This window comes from Silene latifolia, chromosome Y, assembly GCF_048544455.1.
Source record: "Silene latifolia isolate original U9 population chromosome Y, ASM4854445v1, whole genome shotgun sequence".
NCBI lineage: Eukaryota > Viridiplantae > Streptophyta > Magnoliopsida > Caryophyllales > Caryophyllaceae > Silene > Silene latifolia.
This window is the reverse complement of record NC_133538.1, coordinates 464215955-464223670: the sequence shown is the minus strand read 5'-3', so window position 1 is coordinate 464223670 and position 7716 is coordinate 464215955. Positions and strand designations below refer to the sequence as shown.

Genomic DNA, 7716 nt, shown 5'->3' with positions numbered 1-7716 from the left:
ATTCACATTATTCGACTCCTTACGGCCGAAAATGGTATTACCCATTGCCCGTAGAAAATAACGAAGAGGGGGCAAGTGGACGGAAGTGCCCGTCCTCTTAGGCCCGTAAAAGTCACTAATACATGACCACATGACTCGGTGAATATCAGAAGTTTCCGAGGTTTTACCCTCGAAATAAAGACCTAAAATCCAGCAAAGTCGGCTAATGTCAGGGAGTAGTTGACATTGAATAGCCGAAAAGAGATGCAAGAACTGTTCTTATTTTCCGCAAAGGAAGCCGAGTTAAAAGCATAAGATGAAAAGAACTCGAGGGTCAAAATGTAATACGTGAACTCAGCCATGTCCACAAGACCCATCATTCCTGTCCCATTTAGCAGGGACACAACAGACTCATAACAGCCCAATTTCTCTAAAGTGGGTTTGTGAAGAAACCGGGTGGCTGTTACTTTCATTCTCGTGACAAAAAGAGCGAACTTGGCTCGCTGAGTAGAGTCGGAAAAAATAACCTGTGGATAGTCAGGTAGACTATCCGTAGTGGCCTCAATCATCAGTGACGGACTCCGCGGCCGCTTGGCAGCGCCCTGGCTCGACTGCCCTTCAAACATGTGCTCCTTTCCTTTTGACATTGTTGTTTCCTGCGAACAATCAAATTAGCAATAAGCTTCCCCTAACCTTTAGCAATAACAATTCATGAAACCCGATTAATAAAAAAATCAAAAATTCAGAAGCTGGAACCGAAATTAGGGTTTCCAAAATTTGGGGGAAACTGATTTAAGCATCCTACAATTGCTAATAAGGCTTGAAAATCAAAGGAAAAGGGTAGGAAAAGAAATCAAAGCATAAAAATCGACTAGAACTAGCCCTAAATCGATTTTCGCCAAATCGATTTTTCCGTGTCAATGTAACAATACTCGGAAATATGGCATGAAACTTCAATAAAAATCGAATATAAAGCATGGAAAAGAGATTAGGGACATACCTTGAAGATTTAAGCAAGAAAATTCGAGAATGAGATGGGATTTGCAGGAAAATCACGAGAAAAGGGGAGAAAATAGGGTTTGCCTTTGATTTTTGGATTTATTGAAAGTGAATGAATGAATGAGGAATGAAGGATCACTTCCCTTATGAGTTGCATTCTGATCCCGCGCACTGGTCGATCGACCACCTGACCCGGTCGATCGACCAGTCTCCCCTTTAAACAGCTTCTGGACTTTTCTCTTCAGTCGATCGACTATATTGCCCAGTCGATCGACCAAAATCCGTACACAGTAGCCTCTGACCTATTCCTTTTCAGTCGATCGACTGAATAGCTTAGTCGATCGACTGAAGACGCTGGCAATTTAGCTCAAAAATCACCTGCAAAAATTTTCAAAGGCGCATATTCTCCAAACCAAGAAATTGCTAAACAAAAGGAAACAAGCTAAAGGTCCTAATGCAAAATAAATGAAATAAACGTAAAGATCCTAATTACAAAAGTTTACAAGTGGGTTGCCTCCGGTTAGAGCTGGTTTAAGAGGTCTCGCACGACCTTTTTACCTCAATTTGCATCATCCGATAACGGGTCGAAGTACAATACCTCGACTTTCCCAACAAACTCATCTGATCCGTGATAATGCTTCACATATTGGCCATTAACTTTGAACCTTTCTCCAGTGGAGGTCTCCAATTCAACTGATCCGAACTTTGTGACTGCTGTGACCGTGTAAGGGCCAGTCCACCTGGATTTCAGCTTACCAGGAAATAAACGGATACGAGCGTTAAAAAGAAGTACCTTATCGCCAACATGGAACTCGCGCTTGATGATTCTCTTGTCGTGCCAGCGCTTTGTTTTCTCTTTGTAAATCCTTGCATTGTCATAGGCCAGCAGCCTAAATTCCTCCAACTCATTCAGCTGTGTCATGTGTTTCTCACGAGAGAGGTTAGGATCCAAATTTAAATCACATATAGCCCACCAAGACTTACGCTCTACCTCAACAGGCAAATGACATGTCTTACCATAAATCAATCGGTATGGTGACATCCCGATTGGCGTCTTAAACGCGGTTCTATAAGCCCATAAGACATCATCTAACTTAAGACTCCAATCTTTCCATGATTTAGAAACAACTTTAGCTAAGACTTCTTTCAATTCTCTGTTAGAAATCTCAACCTGACCACGAGTTTGGGATGATACCCCAAACCTCTACGATGTTGGACATCGAATTTAGTCAATAAAGCACCAAGTTGTTTCTCTTTAAAATGCATTCCACCATCGCTAATGACAACCCGAGGGACACCAAAACGAGGGAAAATAATCTTTTTAAACAGTTTAATCACGGCTTTTGCATCACAATGGGGAGTAGCAATAACTTCTACCCGTTTGGACACATAATCTACAGCTACGAGGATATATTTATTACCTTGACTGCTCGGAAAAGGTCCTTGATAGTCAATGCCCCAGACATCGAAAATCTCAACCTCAAGAATGCCTACCTGTGGCATCTCATGTCTCTTGGAAATATTCCCCGATATTTGACAAGCGTCGCACTCAGCAACAAAATTGCGACTATCTGCATGCAAAGTTGGCCAATAGAAACCAGATTGGAGTACCTTAGCTACAGTCAGGGACGGACAGTGGTGACCACCATAAGCAGAAGAGTGGAAAGCTTCTAGGATATCCTTCACCTCCCATTGAGGCACGCATCTCCTGATGAGACCGTCTGCGCATTCCTTGAAAACATAAGGATCATCCTAGAAGTATTATCTAGCATCATAAGCAAACCGCTTCTTCTGCTGCCATGAAAGCTCGGGTGGTATCTTACCTGTCACAGCAAAGTTAGCAAAATCAGCAAACCACGGAGGTGGATGAGACCCTGAAGTAGTAATAGCTAACAGACTCTCATCAGGAAATGAATCATTAATAGGTAACGAATCCTCCCTTTCTGTCAGCTGCAGACGAGATAAATGGTCAGCTACCATATTCTCTGCTCCCTTCTTATCTTTGATCTCTAAATCAAACTCCTGCAAAAGGAGTATCCACCTCAAAAGCCTCGGCTTTGCATCCTTCTTAAGAAAGAGAGTCTTCAGCGCTGCATGGTTAGTATAAACAATAACCTTAGAACCTAACAAATAAGACCGAAATTTGTCTAAGGCAAAAACTACAGCTAGAAACTCTTTCTCAGTGGTAAAATAATTAATTTGAGCCTCATCCAGAGTTCGGCTCGCATAATATATGGCATTCAAAGCTTTATTCTTCCGCTGTCCCAAAACTGCACCGACCGCATAATCGCTGGCATCACACATGATCTCAAATGGGAGGTCCCAATCAGGCGGCTGAATGATTGGCGCAGAAACTAGGGCCTCCTTTAATCTGTTAAAAGCGGAAAGGCACTCATCAGTAAATTCAAAGACAGCATCCTTAAGGAGCAAATGTGTGAGTGGTTTAGCAATTTTTGAAAAATCCTTAATGAAACGCCGATAAAAACCAGCGTGACCAAGGAAACTCCTCACTCCTTTAACACTCACGGGAGGAGGTAATTGCTAAATCACCTGCACCTTTGCCTTATCAACATGTATACCTTTATCAGAAGTCAGATGCCCTAACACAACTCCCTCATTGACCATAAACTGACACTTTTCCCAATTTAAAACAAGATTAACATCAATACAACGCTGCATGACTTTATCGAGATTAGCTAAACAACGGTCAAAGTCATTACCATAAACTGAGAAATCATCCATGAATACCTCCATAATGTTCTCTATATAATCAGAAAAAATCCCCATCATGCACCTCTGAAAGGTAGCAGGGGCGTTACACAATCCGAAAGGCATTCTACGATATGCAAAGACACCCTGTGGACAGGTAAAAGTGGTCTTACTCTGATCATCTGGATGAATAGGGATCTGAAAGAACCCTGAGTATCCGTCTAAAAAACAGAAAAATTTGTTAGAAGCAAGTCTTTAAGTCATTTGGTCAACAAAAGGGAGGGGGAAGTGGTCTTTCTTGGTGGCGGCATTCAACTGTCTATAATCAATGCACATCCGCCACCCTGTCACAACTCGTGTCGGTATTAATTCATTTTTCTCATTTTTAACCACAGTAGTCCCTCCTTTCTTCGGAACTACCTGAACTGGGCTAACCCACTTGGAGTTGCCAACTGTATAAATAATACCTGCATCGAGTAGTTTCATCGCCTCAGCCATAACAACTTCCTGCATCTTTGGGTTCAATTTGCGTTGACCCTGTCTGTAAGGCTTGTGGCCTTCCTCCAGCTCTATCCTGTGCATATAAACATCAGGGCTGAGGCCCTTAATGTCATCCAAAGAGTAACCTAGAGCCTTCCTGTTTTTCTTAAGCACACACATCAAAGCAGACAGCTGGTCATCGTTAAGCTTAGCACTAACAATAGCTGGGTACTGCTCCGTATCATCTAGAAAAACATACTTAAGATTAGGAGGAAGTGGCTTACGCTCTGGCACCTTTACCTTTATAGCATAGACAGAATCATCTTCAATGGTGTAGCAAGTGTTTACCAAATTCTCGTTGGTTAGGCTTAAGAGCATCTCATCTTCTTCCTCGTTGAGCTCGTAGCTCTCCATTGAGGCTACCAAAGCATCTGGCTCCTCAGCATTCTCCACTGCATTACCTGTACACTCATCTAAACGGGTTAGATCAGCTAAGGAATCCTTGGCTAAGGATTCCCTCCAATTACAAGAAACAGCCCTGTCAACGATATCAATGGAATAACACATATCATCATCAGCAGGTTCAGTCGCCTTGTGAGCAAGACTGAACTCAATGGTGTCATCCCCTACCTCTAAGGTTATGGTTCCACGTTTGACATCTATTACAGCCCCAGATGTATGTAAAAACGGTTTACCTAAAATAATAGGTATCTGACTGTCCTCTGCAATGTCCAAAACAACGAAATCGACAGGGATAAAAAACTTACCCACTCGAACGGGTACATCCTCTAGAACTCCTATAGGTCTCTGAGTCGATCTATTTGCCATTTGAACGGTAATATCGGTCACCTTGAGTCTACCAATATTTAACCTTTCGCAAACAGAGTACGGCATGACACTGAAACTGGCCCCTAAATCACAAAGGGCCTTTCCAATTTCGTGGTTACCTATAGTGCAAGGAATTGAAAAACTACCCGGGTCCTTTAATTTGGGTGGTATATTAATTTGCGAAAGAGCATTGCATTCTTCCACAAAAGCAACATTACCATCATCACGAAAATTTCTCTTACGATTTAAAATGTCTTTCATAAATTTTGCGTAAGAGGGTACCTGGGTAATTAGATCAGTGAAAGGAATTGTTACCTCGAGATTTTGGACCATCTCCAAAAACTTACCAAACTTGCGCTCCAGCTTAGTGTTCTTTAAACGCTCCGGATACGGGACTGCAATACTGGCCGTAGGGTCATTAACCTTCGGCTTCCGTAAGTTTAAAACTTCCGTCAAATCATCAATGAGTGTAGAATCATGCAAATTAGTTGACGGAATTGCGTCCTGTACTGGAGACCCAGTCGATCGACTGATAGGAGTGGTCGATCGACCAAGTTGGCTGGGCGTGAACAGTTCCTGGACAGAAACTTCTTCGTCAGGAGTCTCAGTCGATCGACTGATGGTCTTAGTCGATCGACCACCTGTGCTGGGTATGAATAGTTTCTGATCAGAAACTTTTTCATCTGACGCTCCAGTCGATCGACTAACAGTAGTGGTCGATCGACCAGAAGTACTGGCAATTGAGCTCGTTTTTGCACCATAAATTAAACTAGCTTCTTCATCATTTCCCGAGTCTCCTCTTGGCTTGTCGGGACCTTCATAAGAGAGGCCACTTCTGAGATTAATGGCATTAATCATTTCAATTGGCCCTTCACATTTGCTTGAAGAATTGGCGACTTGCTTAGCCTCTATATTCTCCAACTGCTTCACAAAATTCTTTGAAGACTCAATCCCGGCTACTTCTATATTCGCCACTTGAACCAAAAGAGTTTGGACCATTTCTCTCAACTTCGCGGTCTCCTCTGGATTATAGACAGGAGTTTCAACTCTTTCCTTGGAAACTTCAGAGGCCTCGAGCTTCTCGAGACGGGCAGTAATAGAAGTAATGAGTGTCACAACGGTACTCATTTCATCACTTTGCTTTTGTGAATTTCCACGTGAACTCCCAAACTCAGCTCTATGGACCGCCATCTCCTCAATAGTGTTCCAACCTCTATTCTAACCGGTGTTGATTTGGAACCAACCATTCGCAGCTGCGTCCAGGATGACCTTGTAATCATCATATAAAGCATTGTAGAATAAGTTGCAAAGATACCACTGCTGGAAACCATGGTGAGGGACAGCTCGGACCAAACTTTTGAAACGTCCCCATGCCTCACAAAAACCCTCATCAGCTTCTTGCTGGAAATTTGTAATTTTACTCCTTAAGGCATCAGTCTTTGAAAGCGGGAAGTACTTCTTGTAGAAGGCTAATGCTAGAGATGTCCAATCTGTGACTCCAGCTGCTACCCTATCAAGGTAGCGGTACCAATCTTGCGCCGAATCCTTCAAGGAGTATAAGAACATCACCCCCTTTACTTCATCCTGAGTTACCCCAGCTGGTATAGGTATGGAACATCAGTAGTCTGTGAAAATTTCCATATGCTTCAAGGGGTCCTCATCTGGTAGACCAGCAAATTGATTTCGCTCCACTAGATCGATATAAGAGGAACGAAATTCGAAGTTACCAGTAGTAGGGGTAGGTAACACGTGCCCCTTTGGAAGGTGGTGCTCCTTTGGCTGAAGATTATCATATATCGTAGTCATGTTCACCAAACTGAGAGTACTTAAGTCTTCCTCTCAAAACCAGTCTTCTAACTGTGCAAAAGCAAAACTAGAAACAAAGGTAAGCAACGGCCTCAAGGAACCAAAGTTCCTTGAGACAAGAAAAATAAACTAAAAATAAAGCAAACAGAATTACACCGTCTCCCCGGCAACGGCGCCAAAATTTGATACCGTCGTTTTGTATCAAAATTAAATTTATAATTCCAAACTAAAACTATAGCTAGTGATAGTAAGGGTCGAACCACAGAGAGACAAGATCAATTCTATTTGCTTATTTAAGTCTATAAAAGTAACAATTAAATGGGGGGTTTTGAAATTGGTTGATTCTAATGACTAATTGCAAGAAATGAAATTCTCAACAGATAAAAGGAAGATCGGGAATTTCGGTTCACCATGGCTAAAGTCAGGTCAGTAAGGTAGAAGAGGTCCTATAATACGGTCTCAGGGAATATGAGCAAGCCTTTCGATCAATGCTCGAATTAACCTTATGGTCTTCTAGTTCCCAAGAATTTCTCAAAGCTTTCGCTCAAAGGAAATTCCAATCTAATGTTAATTTAAATTACTAATCTTTCAATCTAGTAAAAGGGCTTATCAAAAGACAACAAGATCGATACGGAAGAATTCGTACTAACAAAACAATCCTAATTTATGTCATGGCTCACCTCATTCCCAATCAATAAAATTAGCTATGCATAATCAAAACTAAAACAATTGCAAAATTGATAACAAAGAACAAGTTTGACATGATTGAATTGAAATTAAGAAAAAAGGTAAGAACTTAATTGCTGAAATTAAATTGGTAAAAACAAGAATTGAAATAACAATAAATTAAGGAAGAAAGAATTTGCATAAAAACTTACTAATTAAAGTGATGAACAAAGCAATTGAATTCGGGGT

At 41.6% G+C, this 7716-nt stretch overlaps 1 non-coding gene across 1 annotated transcript; it reads left to right on the top strand.

The window, feature by feature from the left end:
• Nucleotides 1-6319: 6319 nt before the first annotated feature.
• LOC141635391 (small nucleolar RNA R71) lies at nt 6320-6428 on the top strand. The gene has a single exon (XR_012540084.1). It is a non-coding gene; the product is annotated as a small nucleolar RNA R71 (small nucleolar RNA).
• Nucleotides 6429-7716: the final 1288 nt, after the last annotated feature.